Consider the following 17002-nt stretch of genomic DNA (forward strand, 5'->3'; position numbering starts at 1 on the left):
CTTCACAGAACTAGAACAAATAATTTCACAATTTGTATGGAAATACAAAAAACCTCAAATAGCCAAAGCAATCTTGAGAAAGAAGAATGGAACTGGAGGAATCAACCTGACTGACTTCAGGCTCTACTACAAAGCCACAGTCATCAAGACAGTATGGTACTGGCACAAAGACAGAAATATAGATCAAAGGAACAAAATAGAAAGCCCAGAGATAAATCTACATACCTACGCACACCTTATCTTCAACAAAGGAGGCGAGAATATACAACGGAAAAAAGATAATCTCTTTAACAAGTGGTGCTGGGAAAACCGGTCAACCACTTGTAAAAGAATGAAATTAGAACACTTTCTAACACCATACATAAAAATAAATTCAAAATGGATTAAAGATCTAAATGTAAGACCAGAAACTATAAAACTCCTAGAGGAGAGCATAGGCAAAACACTCTCTGACATAAATCACAGCAAGATCCTCTGTGACCCACCTCACAGAATATTGGAAATAAAAGCAAAAATAAACAAATGGGACCTAATGCTGGTTCTTAAAATTTGATTCCCTAGCCCAAGCATCAGCAGCACCTGGGAATTTGCTAAAAATGAAAATACACAGGTCCCATTCCAGAGCTACTGAATCATAAACTGTGGGATGGGAGCCCAGGGGTTTGTGTTTTAATAAGCCATGCAGTTCATTCCGAGGTACACTGAACTTTGAAAACCACTGGGATAAGCAATTTTTAATTCAAGAAAAGATATTTTAATTTTTCCTACTTATATTTTGCAAGGCATTTGAAAGGGTTAAATGAAATTGAAAAATATTCTGATTATGTTACTTAAACTTATGACTATGTTGACTAGATTTTTTTTGCATAAAAACCAAATAGGAATATTGCTTTAAATATGCTATTTTAATTTACAAATGTTTCCTAAAATAAGATCCTAAAGGGAAGATAAAATTTAATATATCACATACATGTAATAAAACATGTCTTTTAAAAATGCCTATTTTCTGCTAAGATTCACTCCTGAAGTGAATGCTGTGGTTTATTTTGCTTAAGTTGTACTTCCTTGGTATTTGTTTTTGTTTTCCTAGGAAGTCTATGTTCTGTGACATTCTAGCTTTACCAACCTGACAAGGCACAATAACCAACCATAATGTCATTTTCTGTCAACTAAAAATACCTATATATAAAAACTCTACATGTCTAAAATATTAAGTACCCTTAATTTCACTGTATTCATTATGCCAAAGAATGGACTATATCAGAAAACATTACAGTGTAGAAATTCCTAAGATTTATCCATGTTGTGCATACAAATATAGTTAATTCATTCTTGCTGTTGCATAACATGCCATTGTGTGAATATATTATCATTTATCAATTCTTCTATGGATAGGCATTTGAATTATTTCTAGGTTTTTGCTTTTACAGTGTTTCTCTGAACATTCTTCTCCATGTCTCCTGGAATATACATATGTGAGTTTCTTTTGGATATATACATAAAAGTGAAATTTCTAAGTCAGAGAATATATAAATATTGAATTTTACAAGAAAAGACCAAACTTGCTTTCCAAAGAATTTTATCAATTTATACTCTAATAGTAATTTAAAAGAAAGACTGGTAATTCAAATTCTCCCAAAACCTTATTACTGTTCATACTTCTCAATACTATTTTAATGAGTACAAAATGGTATCACATTGTGCTTCTATTCACATTTCCATTACTGCTAGTGACATTGAACATCATTTTCTGCCTTGATTATACATATATTTCTCCTATGAAATGGCTGAGTGTGTATTTTGTCCATTTTTAAAAAAACTTTTTCTGTAGGAATTTTATATTCCTCTCCCCATCCCCAAAACAGGATTTAATTAGTTTTTTCCACAGGCAGTGACCTATCACACTTAAAAATTTCCACTGGACTCAAAGAAACTTTCATTTCTTAAAAAAATACTGCAAACTCTCATTTAGAATTTTTTTTTCTATTGTCAAAATTTTAGTTCTATAATGGAGTGTGTTTTTGTTCACCCACTACATAAGCTTTTTCTACAAATTCACATAGACCTAACACTAGTAAATCTAATAAAATCAGAAAAAAAAGTTAATTTTGGTTGACTTGCTTTAATGTTCCTTAATTTTGATTTAATCATATGTAAAATGCAGGTCAGGTCAGTAAAGATAAAGATGGGGTACTGTAACATGATGTAACAGGCTTATTAGCACATTAGGGGAGCAGAAAATGATGATTATTATTTTAATAGAGATAAAACTAAATTTCCAATAAAGCAATACCCATAACAATATATTTGCCACATAACTGAAAATTGTTAACTATCATTCCCTCATTTACCCAGAGGGAATTAGCCTGTTAGGCTGCCTGAGCACACTGAATATATGAAGCAGAAACCAACTATATTCTGTCCAGTTGATCTTGGTCAATTAATTAACAGATGCAAAAATAGAGGCCCTAGGAGTTTTTGAAACTTGCCGCAGGTAGACAAATACTTTAGGACTAAGCCAAATCTGGGTGCAGGGTTCTTCTCACAATATGAATATCTGTTTCATCTATCTGACCCGTATCAGTTTACAGAGCACTTCCTTAGCTTCATGACCTTGATTATTATATCATTCAGCTTATAGATATGACTCTCCGCCCGCCCGCCTGCCGCCACTTTTTGTCTTTGGAAAAGTCTTCGGAGATCCTTCTGCATACTTAAATTTTACTGTTTTGGCAGCTGTTACTAAATGAAACTTAAGTTTTAAAATACACACACACACACAGCTCTTCCTTGCCTTACCATAGGGTTACATCCCAATGAACCCACTGTAACTTGAAAATGCCACATTGAAAATGAATTTAATACACCTAAGCTACCACACATCATAGCTTAGCCAAGCCTACCTTAAATGTTCAGAACACCTGAATTAGCCTACAGTTGGGTTAAAATCTAACACAAGGCCTATTTCATAATAAAGTATTGAATATCTCATGTAGCTTATTAAACAGTGAACTGGACGTGAAAAATAGAATATTGTATGGGTACAGAATGGTTATAAGTATATCAGCTGTTTACTTTCATGATCACGTGACTGACTGGGAGTTTCGGATTGTTGGTACTTCCCCATACCACATATTACTAGCCTACAAAGGAGCAAAATTTGAAAATTAAAGCACAGTTTCTACTGAATGTGTATTTCTTTCACACCATCATAAAGTCAAAATATTTTAAATTGAAACACTGTAAGTTGGGGACTTACAATGCCTACCAGCCCTGCTGTAAGACAGGGATTTCTCCTGGTTCTGTTCTTTGCTTACTTCATATCCTGTGCTTGATGGGAGTATGTGAAATGCCGCTCCGACACTATTCAGTTAGCATATGTCTTTATACTGGTGCTCTTGTTTACTGCATGTTGTTCACATACAGCAGCAGTTTAAGGGGTTCTGCAGGGTTGGAGAAACCATGCATTCAGGAGGCTTGTGTGCAGCTGATAACAGACCAGTTACATGCTTTACGGAGGTAGTCAGGAGACAAATCTGTAAGTTTGCGTCTCCACATTCTGATACCATGAGCTAATGGGAACAAGATTTAGGGGGTCTTAGTGTGCTAAAGGGCTTCCCAGGTGGCTCAGTGGGTAAAGAAACTGCCTGCAATGCAGGAGATGCTGGAGATATGGGTTTGATTCCTGAGTTGGGAAGATCCTCTGGAAGAGGGCATGGCAACCCACTCTAGCATTCTTGCCTGGAGAACCCCATGGTCAGAGGAGCTTGGTGGGCTACTGTCCACGGCTCGCAAAGAGTTGGACATGCCTGAAGTGATGGAGCACAGCAAGTTGGGCACTATCTGTACATGTTTTTACATAAACATGCATATATGCAAGAAGCCTCACCATGTGCCCTGGATTATCCTTTGCTGGACATATTGGCAGTCACAAAGAGCAAGTGGGGGATGGATTTCAGTTTGAAGATTTCAAGTTGACTTTGATTCTAAAAACGGGCTCAGAAGTGTTTATGTTTTCAAAAGGGCATGATACCATTCATGTTACCTCTTAAAGAGTCTCAGTTTAAAAAAGATGATGAGGTTGGCCAGTCAGTTTTCATGTAATCTTGGCAGTAAGGCATCTGAAGAATGAAGAGTGCTTAAACATGTAATGTTTGCTTGCAAGGTCTTCAACGAACAATCAAAATAACTTTGCTAATATGTTTAGCATCTTATCTGTGAGTCTAGATGCTCTCTTCTAGAACACATTGGTCACCCCAAGTTCCCTCTCCTCAAACTTAACAAACGGACACACATATGACATTCAGGATCCAGCTGAGGCAGTGGAAGCCAAACAGGCTTGGTCCAGCATGTGGGTTATAACTATAGTAGAGCCACAGGTTCTCCAGCGGATTGGGAGCCCCTGTCCAGACTTGAGCCAGGTTTGGGGGCACTTCCCAGAAGGCCAGTGGTTGGGTATGCCTGACTGTCTTCTATGTTCATTTCTGTTACTCATCCTTTGTTGATAATATTTGTCAAAAACATTATAGTATGAAGTTTCCTTTATACATTATTTATGGTATTGTTTATAAACAGAATATTTTAACTTAAATATAGTTAAACTGGTTAATTTTTTTTAGAATTATTGCTTTTTAGTGTCCTGCTTAAAATACTATTTTCTACCTCAAAGTCAGAAAGATACTCAATGATATATTCTAACAACTTTTAAAGTTTTTTCTTTTTTATTTTAAATTTTATATTCCATCTGGATTTGATTTTGTGCATGGTGTGAGGATGGGATCCAATTTCCCCTTTTCCAAGTAGAAAATCATTTTTTCAACCTTTGTTTACTGAATGCTTTCCTCCATTCTCCACTGATCAGTCATGCAAACTCTGTCAAGTGTCAAACTTACTAAATCTCAATAAGTCCTGATACATAATAGGTAAATTTTTGCCTCATTCTCTTGTTCGTCTTGTCCTTCTCCATTCTCTCTTCTCTTATTTTATCAGGAGTGTTTTTTCCTAGTACTGGCTGTTTAACTTTTCCATGTAATCATTAAAACTGTTCTCTCAAGTTCCAAGAGGAAAAAAAAAAGAATGCTCATATGCTTTTTACTGGAAATACTTTGACTGTATAGATCAAATTAGGAAAACCTGATATCTTTACAAGTGTCCCCATCCATGAACATATGATATCTCTCTGTTTTTCTTTAGCACTTTCAGTCCCTTCCTAGGAACTTTTACAATTTTATGTATATAGGTCTTACACATAGTTGTTAAATTTAACCTTAGGTATTTTGTGACTTTGTTGCCATTATAAATGGTGCTTTTAAAAGATTACATTTTTGAATTGCTGCTGATACATAGAAGTGTAATATTTAAGACTACTAAAATACAGTACTTTACTATATATCATTGCTAATATTTAACGTAGATAATCATGTCAGCTGTAAATGAGAATTTTATATTCTTCTGATTTCTAACACTTTGATTTTTTTTTCATTTATTTTTATTAGTTGGAGGCTAATTACTTTACAATATTGTAGTGGTTTTTGCCATACATTGACATGAATCAGCCATGGATTTACATGTGTTCCCCATCCTGAACCCCCCTCCCACCTCCCTCCCCCCACTTTGATATTTTAAACTGTCTTACTATACTTGATAAGACCATGAGAAAAACAATACACAGGTATGGCAATGGTGTGAACCTCCTTTTGTTAGTTATATTTCAAACTATTATTAAGCCCTTCTGTTTGAAAAAATTCATACATAAAATCTGAAGAATGTGTGAGTAAGTATAGTTTTCAATCTTAAATATTTTTTTGCCAAACCATCTGAGAATAAGTTTCAGACGTCATGACTTCTCACTCTTAAATACTTCTAAGAATAACCAAAATAATTAATCATATTGAAAAAATTCAACATTATTGTTATAATACTATTATCTAATATATAATACATACTAAAAATTTCTCCATTGTTACTGTACAGTTCTTTATAAAAATTATTCTTAAGATCCAGTACAAGGGAACACATACAATGTGATTTTCATCTCTTTGAAAGTGAAAGAAAGTGAAGTCGTTTAGTCGTGTCCGACTCTTTGGCATCCCATGGATTGCAGCCTACCAGGCTTCTCCGTCCATGGGATTTTCCAAGCAAGAATACTGGAGTGGGTTGCCATTTCCTTCTCCAGGGGATCTTCCCAACCCAGAGATTGAGCCCGGGTCTCCCTCATTGTAGGCAGATGCTTTTACCATCTGAACCACCAGGGAAGTCTTCTTTCATCTCTTTAGTCTTCTAAAATCTAGAATACTACCTTTATCCTTGTCTTTTACAATTCTGACATTTTAAAGGTTTACAGGATAAAGTTTCTATTTTGTTTTACAATATCCTCTAATTTATGTTGAAAGAAATTCTACATAAGTAATATTGTGACTTTCACAGTGCATCATGTTAGTAAGCATTTGATATCAGTCATGTTGATTATGTTAACTTGCATTTCTTGGTTAAGGTATTATCACTCAGATTTTTCCATTACAAAATATATTTCTCCCCTTAATAGTTTATAAGTGAAAAGTTGGGAGATATTTTGAGACTTTTTATTATATTGTTGCCCATAAATTTTCATTTAGTTATTTAACAGCTACTGATGATCCTTGCCTGAATCAGTTACTATAAGAGTAACTATTCTGCTCCACTGATCCATCTTTTTTTAAAACCAGTACCACACTGTCTTGACTATTGTAGTTCTACAGTATGTCTTAAAGTTGGGTAGTGTCAATGCTCCAACTTTGTTCTTCTTCAGTATTGTGTTGGTTATTTTTGGTCTTTCTTTTCCTCTCTATAAAAACTTCAGAAATCAGCTTGCCAATATCCACAGAATAACTTGCAGGGGTTTTGCAGAGATTGCATTGAATCTATCTGCCAAATAGGGAAGAACTGACATCTTGACAATACTGAGTCTTCTTATCCATAAATATGAAGTATCTCTCCACTTACTTAGTTCTTCTTTGATGTTATAAATTTTATAGTTTTCCTCTTCCATATATTTTGCTAGATTTATATCTGAATACTTTGGTATACTTAAAAAAAGTATTTATATATAAATACTTCTCCAAAATGAATACTCTCATTTTGGAGAAATGCTAATGCAAATGGTACTGTGTTTTAATTTCATATTCCATATATTTGTTGCTGGTATATAAGAAAGTAAATAACTATTGTATATTAACTGTATATCCTACAACATAGCTATAATCACTTATGAGATTCAGGAGTTTTTCTGTTAATTCTTTTGTACACACATATATGTCAGACACACACATATGCAACAAACCAACAAAATTTACCAAATCTCGCTTAAGATATGGTTATATTATGCTTCTGATATATATGTAGAGTCATTTGTTCCTATTTGTGTGTGTGTGTGTATATATATGTATATATATCTTTTTCTCATATCTTTTGATACAATTATACTTTAAAAAACATAAAGCATGTTAACACAACTCTGAAGGTATTTTAAAAGATGTACTCAAAAAGATATTTATACTTTTCCCCTACATCCTGTTTTCCTTCACTTTCTGTGAAGCCAGAAATTTACAAAATTGTTTCATTCATTTTTCCCTTCAAAAGGAATATTTCTAACACAGTCCCATTTAAGATGATTTTTTTTGGTAATAGTTTCTAAGTACACTTTTTCAGAGTAAAGAATATAATTTCTATACCTAATTTGTCAAACATTTCTATCATGAATGGGGGTTGAATTTTATCAATTATTTCTTAATATTTGTTAGAATTATCTTTCCGGTATTATTCTCATTCTCACAAACTGTTATATTTGAGTTCTTATTATTTTGCTTTCAATTTTTGAATCCATTCTCTTTAATAATACTTGCTAAAATCCTCCCTTCTCATATTTCAATATGGAGGCAGTTTTATCTTCATTTCTTTCTAGTTATTCTTTCCCCAATTTCTGGTAGTTTCTCTACATGCATTCACTGATTAATACTCAGCTCAATATTCTAGAGGAAACCTTTTTACATACGTTTTTACATATCTCTTTCCATTCACCCAAAGGGGGCTGTCTATTTTCTTTGTCTCTTTTTTCCTGGATATCTTTTAGATTGGTTGAATCATGTTTTCTTTTTTTAAAAAAATCATTCCTTTTTTGTTCCTCTGTTAGAAATGTGCTGTGTTCCTTTACATTTAATGAATATACTAGAAGTTGAAACATGCATATATTTACTTGCCAATTTTTGAATTGACCTAACATCAAAACAAGCAAGGTAATAATTGATTGTATCAGAATCACAAGGAGTGGGGTAAAGAAATGTATTTTGAAAAGTTCCTTGGGTGACTTTTTGTGATAAATTTGGGAATCAGATTAAGAAACAATTATACTAGAAAATAGCTTGAGTGAGTGAAAGTTGCTCAGTCGTGTCCGACTCTTTGCGACCCCATGGACTATATAGTCCATGCAATTCTCCAGGGCAGAATACTGGAGTGGGTAGCCTTTCCCTTCTCCAGGGGATCTTCCTAACCCAGGGGCCAAACCCAGGTCTCCCCCTTTGCAGGTGGATTCTTTACCAGCTGAGCCACAAGGGAAGCCCAAGAATATTGGAGTGGGTAGCCTATCCCTTCTCCAGTGGATCTTTCTGACCTAGGAATTGAACCGGGGTCTCCTGCATTGCAGGTGAATTCTTTACCAACTGAGCTATCAGGGAAGCCAATAGCTTAAATCAGGGTAAACAATTAGGCTTACATTTTATTTTTCTGTTTCTTGATAGTCAAAATAGAAGCAAATAATACTGAATTTCTATTTAGAAGTAGAAAATTTAACAAACGCCAGAGGCATATTTCATGAGAGCAATGAATTTGAAGCATAATTTTTCTCTGTCAGATTTTAAATACCTCCATAAAAGCTTTCAAAAAGGACACTGATGAATATAATGTACTGTGTTATCAGGAGCTAGTCTACAAAAGATAAAGAAATATTTCTCATATCATCAGTTTAAAGTCAAACTCATTACATTTAAATCAATCTCTGAAAAGATTTTTTTTCCTACACAGATGAAATGATTGTTTTTGCATGTCTGCTTTTGAATTCTGTGCAAGAGAAGATGAGAGAAGAATTTGTGTTTATCCTGTTCTAATATAAGGAACAATTTTAGGATATACTTTGTCCTAAACACTACAACACTCTGAGCATACAAAAATGGCTAAGAGCCGGCCTGTGTCCTCAAGGAATCACAGTCTAGAGAGGGAGGGAGAGCAGCAGAAAAATGGTATACTATGCTGTGATGAATGTTTAATCAAACATATTCCATAGGCATCTCAGGAGGACAAATGACCGACTTTTATATGCCTCAGTGGGGGAAGACTTAAATACAGAGGATGCTACTCCTTGCCTCTTGAAAGATGTTTGCATAGAGGAGACAAATGTTTTTGGCTGTTCACCTCCCATTCCCCCATTTTCTAGTAAGAGAAACTCGTTATTCCTTATGAGAACTGCTTCTCTTTCATCTTGTTAGACTGACAATCACTGAGTCTATGTCTCCGTCAAAAAAGACATTATGAAACTACAGATTCAATGAGAGTATCCTACTCCTATAGGTTCAGTCCAGAAGTCGGCATGTCCCAGTTAAGGACAATGAGAATTTTTTCAGGAAGTGTTCTGGATGCATGAAAGAGTGAAGGAAGCTAGCTATCTTTCTGAGGCCTGAGTACTAATAAGACATTGTTTCCCTGGAGCTGTCCACTGCCATCTTTGTTGCCATTTGGAGAGAGCCTGCTTGAGTAAAACCAAGAAATTTTCTGGACCCAAATTCTTAGGTGTGAATCTTACAAAGATGAGAAGAAAGACTATGCTAGAAAAATAGAACATTATGTCTAAAGAACACAAGTAAACAGAATCTGAGAATTTTCTTTAGCTGAGAATAGTTTTCAGAGATCCAACCAGAAAACTTAAAAGGAAAACTTTGCTATGCCATAATTAGGAGTGTAGGGTTTCCCAGGCAGCACAGTGTTAAAGACTCCGTCTACCAAAGCGGATACACAAAAGACATCAGTTCAATCCCTGGGTCAGGAAGATCCCCTGGAGTAGGAAACGGTAACCCATTCCAGTATTCTTGCCTGAAAAATTCCATGGACAGAGGAGCTTGGCGGGCCACATACAGTCCATGGGGGTCACAAAGAGTCAGACATGACTAATCATGCATGCACACATGCACACACACACACAGTCATGATCATAAACCTTATCTTGCCTATAAAGAGAAACAATCTGGATGAACTAATAGTGATCATATCTTCTACATTATCTCTGCTGAAGACAAGTCATCTTAAGGAGATTTTTATAGGAACTATGTACAGACAACTGAATGATGAGATCTTTACCAAGCAGTGAATTATAAACATTCTATATTATTAACTGCTTTATATATGTTAAGTAAAATGTGTATCGAGAGCAAAGACAAATTTCGAAAAAAATTAAAATGGAAAAGACTAACTTTTCTTACTGAGCTGAAAGGGTATTTCTTCACATGGACAGGCTGCAAAAACATAAATAATGTCAAGACTTTTCTCAAAGTTCCTATATCCCCAACATGGGTTAAATTAAATATCCAGGATCCTATACTATTAATAAAAACTATAAAAAGTGTTCATAGTAGAAAAATTTCAGGAACAGATATTACTATTTCTATCACCACAAAGGAGGTATGGTTTGTGTCTATGATAAACTGTTCAGTCTCTGAGCAGAACTCTATCTTGACAGTCCAAGCAAGATAACAGGGCCAGAAAATGCATTCTCAGATAACTTGGGGAAAGCTATGGAAGGGAGTTCTTTAGTACTACCCATCTGGAAGTTAAAGAATTAAAGTCACAAGTAGTGGCTTAAGTTGGGCATAAATGATATATGAGCACTACTAATGGCTATTAGATATGTATGGCACAAACCATGCTAACATATGATACAAAGCTTTCCGTGTTCATTAATGCAGAATAAGATGAGAAGGGTTATCTAAAAACTGTATCAAACATTTAGATGGAAACTAAAATAAATTTGAGATGTATTTATGCCAAGTTACAATATGCCATATAAAGACAGCTTTAACAGGGAATGTATTTGATTGTCAATTAATAAAAAATTCCTTGTTTTAGAAACTCAGGTATGATTTCTATTGTTATTTAAACTTTCCTTCCTCATGTCTACAATGGATCTATTTAAATTTACCTCAGTTTTACTTAAATCTTACAGAGATAATATTAAGTCCTAAAACTATAGTGTGCTATAAATAAAATATTAATATATTTTTTAACCTATTACTAATAATTCTACATATTTTAATTGTAGAGAATTGACAATGCTGAACAAAAATCAACTGTCTTCTAGAGAAATTTACTTAGCAGTTTTATGACATACAACTTTTATTCCTAATATTAGCACTGGAAGTTTTATTCTACATTGTTTTTGTTTGTTTTATTACCATGCAATATCACCAGAGCTTACCTGAGTTAAAACAATAAATATTTGAAATCAAACAATAAAAATTCAAGATTTAGTCAGTGTTTAAACATTTAGATGATCAAAGAAATAGTATGTCTGAAATTATTTTTGCTATGATACTCAGTGGTTACTACGATCCTAGTTTAGTAGAGATGGCTAGAGAGCAATCAAAGGCCAAAAAAATTAACAAGATTCATAAAGCTATCCTATATCTATTTTTCATAAGGCATTTTGAATAGACCACTAAAAAAATCTCAATAGAGGCTCTGGTCAAAACATTTACATAAATAACGCTGATTCTGGAACTGAATTTTTTAATGCACAATTTCTGTGAGATTGTTGAAGAAAAAGTTCCCCTTAATGAACGATGTCATTTTGAATTCCATATATTATGCATATATTTTTAAGTATGAGATCCATTCATTTATTATTTATTATATGTGTGCATGTGTTTTGGTCTGAGATCTATCCCTGGATGGATTTTTACAAGCCTCCTCATTTATCTTATCGAATTAACTACTATTAAATGAAAACCTTCTGTCATCTGAATTACCTAATTATTAAGTGGTAGATATTCATCATTCTCAAGGCACTTAACATACTGATGCATGTAACAACTTCTAATGACTGTTTGTAACAACATCTCAAGGTCAACACAAAGACCTTGGGATCTGGGCAGCATCAAGAGAAATGAAACACAAATATTCCTAAGCTGGCACCAGCTTTCACTCATTTATCCCCTTCAACAAGCTAACAAGCAAAATAGAAAAGGAATGGAAATAGAATAGATGATAAAAACTTCCTGGTCCATGTTTCCAGTGACATCTGTTTATGGACGACTTAACAAGGGATTTGAGTTGCCTTATGATAAGTGTGTGGCACTCTGTAACCAGCTCAATACTCTGCTGGAACACATATGTTGGAAAGACATACATAGCCTATCTTAAAAAAAGAAAGTTAAAACCTCACCTTGTCACCTCCATGTTTTACTGTTTAGAATTCATATTTGATTTATAGGATTCATTTCCTTAATGTTTTATATTTTGATATTAGTCTTTGCATCAGAGTCCTATATATGTTGGTTTTCACAATGGAACTATAACTGATACAGTTACATTATTTATTGCTTTGACTTCTAGTATATTGCACATAATACATACACATGCAAGCTAGGGAATGGATTTAAAATGCACAAATACTCTTCTCCACCCTTCTGTGCCCCTCTTGAAAACACTTTATGGAAATAGAAAAACAAAGAAAATTAGCTTATAATAGCAAGAGGATTAAGAGAAAATAATCATTGAAGTAATTTTACTCTATTTGTGGAAGAAGACGAGTGAATTAAAGTTGGTTTACAGGCAAATCTGAACAATGAAGCCAGAGCCCATGTCAGAGGTGATGGAAACTATTTCAAGCAGAATCCTAGTTATGAGCATGGTTTCAAGAGTGAGAAGAGGAACAAAAGGTAATCATTAGTGGAAGGTCTTTCTGCATGACAGTTATATAAATCAGTTGCCACATCTGTCTTCTCCCCATCTCCATACCCTTATTACCAGACTCTCTTGTAGATTCACTTTTATCTTCAGATGGAAAGCCTGAGGACTCTATTTTAATGGCTTCTAATATGGATACTGGTACGTTTCCAGAGAAAATTCTTCCTCACTCTGCAATTCAGAAAGGGCTGAGTCTCGAATTGTGCTCCAGGCATGTGTACCCTTAAGGGAACTTTCCAAAGGAGAAGTCTGCCATGGACTTAACTCTAGCCACACAACAGCAAGAGAGGAAATCATATCTGTTTTCAAGAATAATTATGCTATACTTTATCAATAATGTGAGCAGATAATCAAGATCAATGGAGAGGAAGAGAATAATTTATGAGAAATAAAAAACAGGAATAAGAAGAATAACTTTAAGGAAAAACAGATTACTCAGGAGACAGGACTCTAGGACATACTTCAGTAATTAAGAACAATAGAATGTAAAGAAAAGGGAAGATGAAGAAATAAGAACAAGTTACTGACAAAAAATTAAACTCATTAAGAAGATGAATTCATAGAAAAACACTTACAGTGCAAGAATGTTAGATCATTTTCACAAGCATAGGCATTTTTATCTGTTTTGCTTATTACCATGTTCCCAACCCCTAAAACAAGGCCTTAAAACTGAAGACATTTAATAACTATGAGTTGAAAAATGGTGGTTACCAGTGGGGAAAGGGAAGGAGGGTAGGACAATATAGAGATAGGGGATTAACAAGTACCACTTTTAGGTGTAAAATAAGTTACAAGGATATAATGCACAACACAGGGAATATAGCAAACATTTTATAATAACCACAGATGGAGTATAACTCTTGAAAATTGTGAATCACTACACTGTACACCAGTAATTCATATAACAAGTACATATCAACTACATTTAATAATAAATAAATAAATTTGTGTTGAGTAAATGAACAGAGCATGCAAAGACACAACTATGCAAGAAAGAAAACAAACTGAGACTCAATCCTGGAATGCAAACAACCACACATTCAAAAAGGACAGAAAAGACAGTCAGAGGTGAATAAAATGTTAAACAAGTGTAGAGATACAATTTACAAAAAGTGAAGGAAAAATCTGAAGATTAAAAGAATAAGATTAACGAAAAAAGATAAAAGACTCATGGGGGAGTTGCAAAGATGGCAGAATAGGAAAAGCCTGAGCTCGTCACCTCCCATGAGAACACCAAAATTAACTATTTATGGAGCAACTATCAATAAGAATGACCCAAAAACTAGCATAAAGATTATCTACAACTAAAGATATAAGGTAAGAATCACAAGAAGATAGGCAGGAGGGGTAGAGATGCAATATATTAATAGTAAAGACCCATAATCCTGCAGTAGGTAACCCACAAAGTGGAGGACAAGCATGATTGTAGAAGTTCTCCTCATGGAGCGAGGGATCCAAGGCCCACAATGGGCTCCCCATCTTGGTAGTCCTATGTTGGGCTGACAGGCTCCAACAAGGCTTGGCTTTCAAGGCCAGTGGGGCTTACTTTTGGGAGAGCCAGAAAGCTATGGGAAACAGAGACTCAACTTAACATACACAAAGTCTCACATACTCCAGGATCCAGAGCATAAGCAGTAATTTGAAAGAATCCTGGATCAGATCCATTTGATGATCTTGAAAAGCCTCATGGAGATGCAGGAAACAATGAAACACACGCTGGGATGGTAGCTGCTGGCAGCCATTATGGGGAGCTCATCCCACCATGAGGACCCTGGGGCTGGCAAACACTACTCAAGAATCCCCCCTCTAACTTATTAATTCTGGAACCTCACCCTGCCCATCAGCTGCTCAGCACTAGTCCTGAGATACGCAGCTAGCTTGGTGGGGACAAAGATCCATCTTCCAGAGAGCTGGCTACCATAAGACACCTGAGCCTCTAGCCACCCCACAATCTAGCCTGCCTTCCAGAGAGACTAGGATCCAGCCCCATCCACCAGTGAATCTACACTAGCCCTGGGGTCCCACACCCAGGTGATGGAGCCAGCCCTACTCACTAGCAGACAGGCACAAGTTCCAGGCCCTGGCCTCATCCACTAGTGGGCAGATGCCAGACCTGGAATAGCATGGCCCAAGCCCCATACAACAGCAGGCCAACACTAGCCCTGGGGATCACCACAAACCTGCAATCAGCTGTGTCCAGAACTGAACTGTCCACCAACAGGCTGGGATCACCCTGAGTCTACATCATGTTAATAACAGGGCAACACCAGCTCCAGGACACTTTGGCTCCTTCAGCCAGGTGTCCTCAGATCCAATTCACACACCAGTGGGCCAACAACAACCCTCAAGACACCCACAGTCCGTGGTCTTGCCCACCAGCAGGCCAACACTAGCTCTAGGACCCTGGTCTCAGAGCAAGCCAACTCAGGACCCAGCTCTGCACACCAGTGGGCCCACAGTAGTTCCAGGATCCCCTGGGGCTCTGTAGATAGCTACCACACATGATTCAGCTCCATCGAACAGTAGGCTACCCCCAAGACCATGACTCCCTTATTTATTTCTAGTGTATAGAAATAAAAATAGTGAATTACACAAAATGAAGTGATGGAGGAATATGTTTGAAATGAAAGAATGAGATAAAATCCCAAAAGGAGAATTAAGTGACATGGGGATAAGCAATCTACCTGATTAAACACATAAGGTAATGATCATAAAGATGCTCAAAGAACTAGGGAGAAGAATGGATGAACAGAGCAAGAAGTTAGAAGCTTTTAACAAAATTGGAAAATATTAAGAGCCAAATGGCTGAATAATATAATAACTGAAGCTAAAAATACACCAGGATGAATCAACAGTAGATTAGATGATTCAGATGAAGCAGCAAACTTGGAGACAGAATAGTGGAAATCATTTACTGAACAGAAAAAAAAATTTATAAAAAAGAAGACAGTTTAAGAGACCTCTAGAACAATGTCAAGCACACTAACATTATCATTATAGAAGTCCCAGGAGTAGAGAAAGGGGTAGAGAAAATTTGCGAAGTAATAACTGAAAACTTCACTAACCTGGAACAGGAACAGACATCCAGGCCAGGAAGCACAGATTCCCAAAGAGGATACACCTGAAAAGGTCCAGACAAAGAAACACTGTAATTAAAATGTCAAAAATTAAAAATAAACAGAGAACATTAAAAGCAGAAAGGGGAAAAGCACAAGCTACCTAAAAAGAAATTCCCATTAGGCCATCAGCTGACTTTTCAGCAGATACACTGAAGACCAGACAGAGTGAGACTATCTATTTAAAGTGATGAAACAGAAAACCTATAGTCAAGAATAATCTACCTGGCAAGGCTTTCTGGAAAATTGGGACAGCTACATGCAAAAAATGAAAGTGGACTGCTTTTTCATACCACATACAAGAGTAAACTCAGAGTGGATTAATGACTTAAATGTCAGATGTGAAACCACGTAACTTCTAGAAGGGAACACAGTTCATATGCTGTTTGACACTGGCCTTAGTAACACTGTTTGGAAATCTCTCCTCAATGGAGGAAAACAAAAATAGAAATAAACAAATGAGACTACATAAAATGAAAATGCCTCTGTACAATGAAAGAAACTATCAATAAAACAAAAAGGCTGTCTACTGAATGGGAAAAGGTATTTGCAAATGATGTATCTGATAAGGAGTTAATATCCAAAATACATAAAGAACTGATACAACTCAACATAAAAAAGCAAATAATCCAATTAAAAATGGATAAAGGATCTGAATATATAATTTTTCAAAAAGACATGCAGATAGCTAACAGGCACATGAAAAGATGCTATCACTAACCATCAGGGATATGTAAATCAAAACCACAATAAATTATCATCTCACATCTGTCAGAATGGCTATTAGCAAAAGGACAACAAATAACAAGGGCTTACAAAGATGTGGAGAAAAGGGAACTGTACACTTTGGGTGGGAATGTAAATTGGTGCAAGCGCTATGGAAAACACTATGGAGGTTCCCC

The 17002-nt window shown here is 35.5% G+C and overlaps 1 long non-coding RNA gene across 1 annotated transcript in view; it reads right to left on the reverse strand.

The window, feature by feature from the left end:
- The window catches only part of LOC122699796, a 239690-nt gene extending 223427 nt beyond the window's left edge, over window positions 1-16263 (reverse strand). The window contains exons 1-2 of the long non-coding RNA XR_006342675.1: window positions 16204-16263; window positions 16050-16105 (exon numbers count right to left, since the gene is read on the reverse strand). This is a non-coding gene — a long non-coding RNA (uncharacterized LOC122699796). The remainder of the gene's footprint in view (window positions 1-16049; window positions 16106-16203) is intronic.
- Between the last annotated feature and the right edge of the window lie 739 nt (window positions 16264-17002).

The sequence above is a fragment of the Cervus elaphus genome, chromosome 9 (assembly GCF_910594005.1).
Source record: "Cervus elaphus chromosome 9, mCerEla1.1, whole genome shotgun sequence".
Classification (NCBI taxonomy): domain Eukaryota; kingdom Metazoa; phylum Chordata; class Mammalia; order Artiodactyla; family Cervidae; genus Cervus; species Cervus elaphus.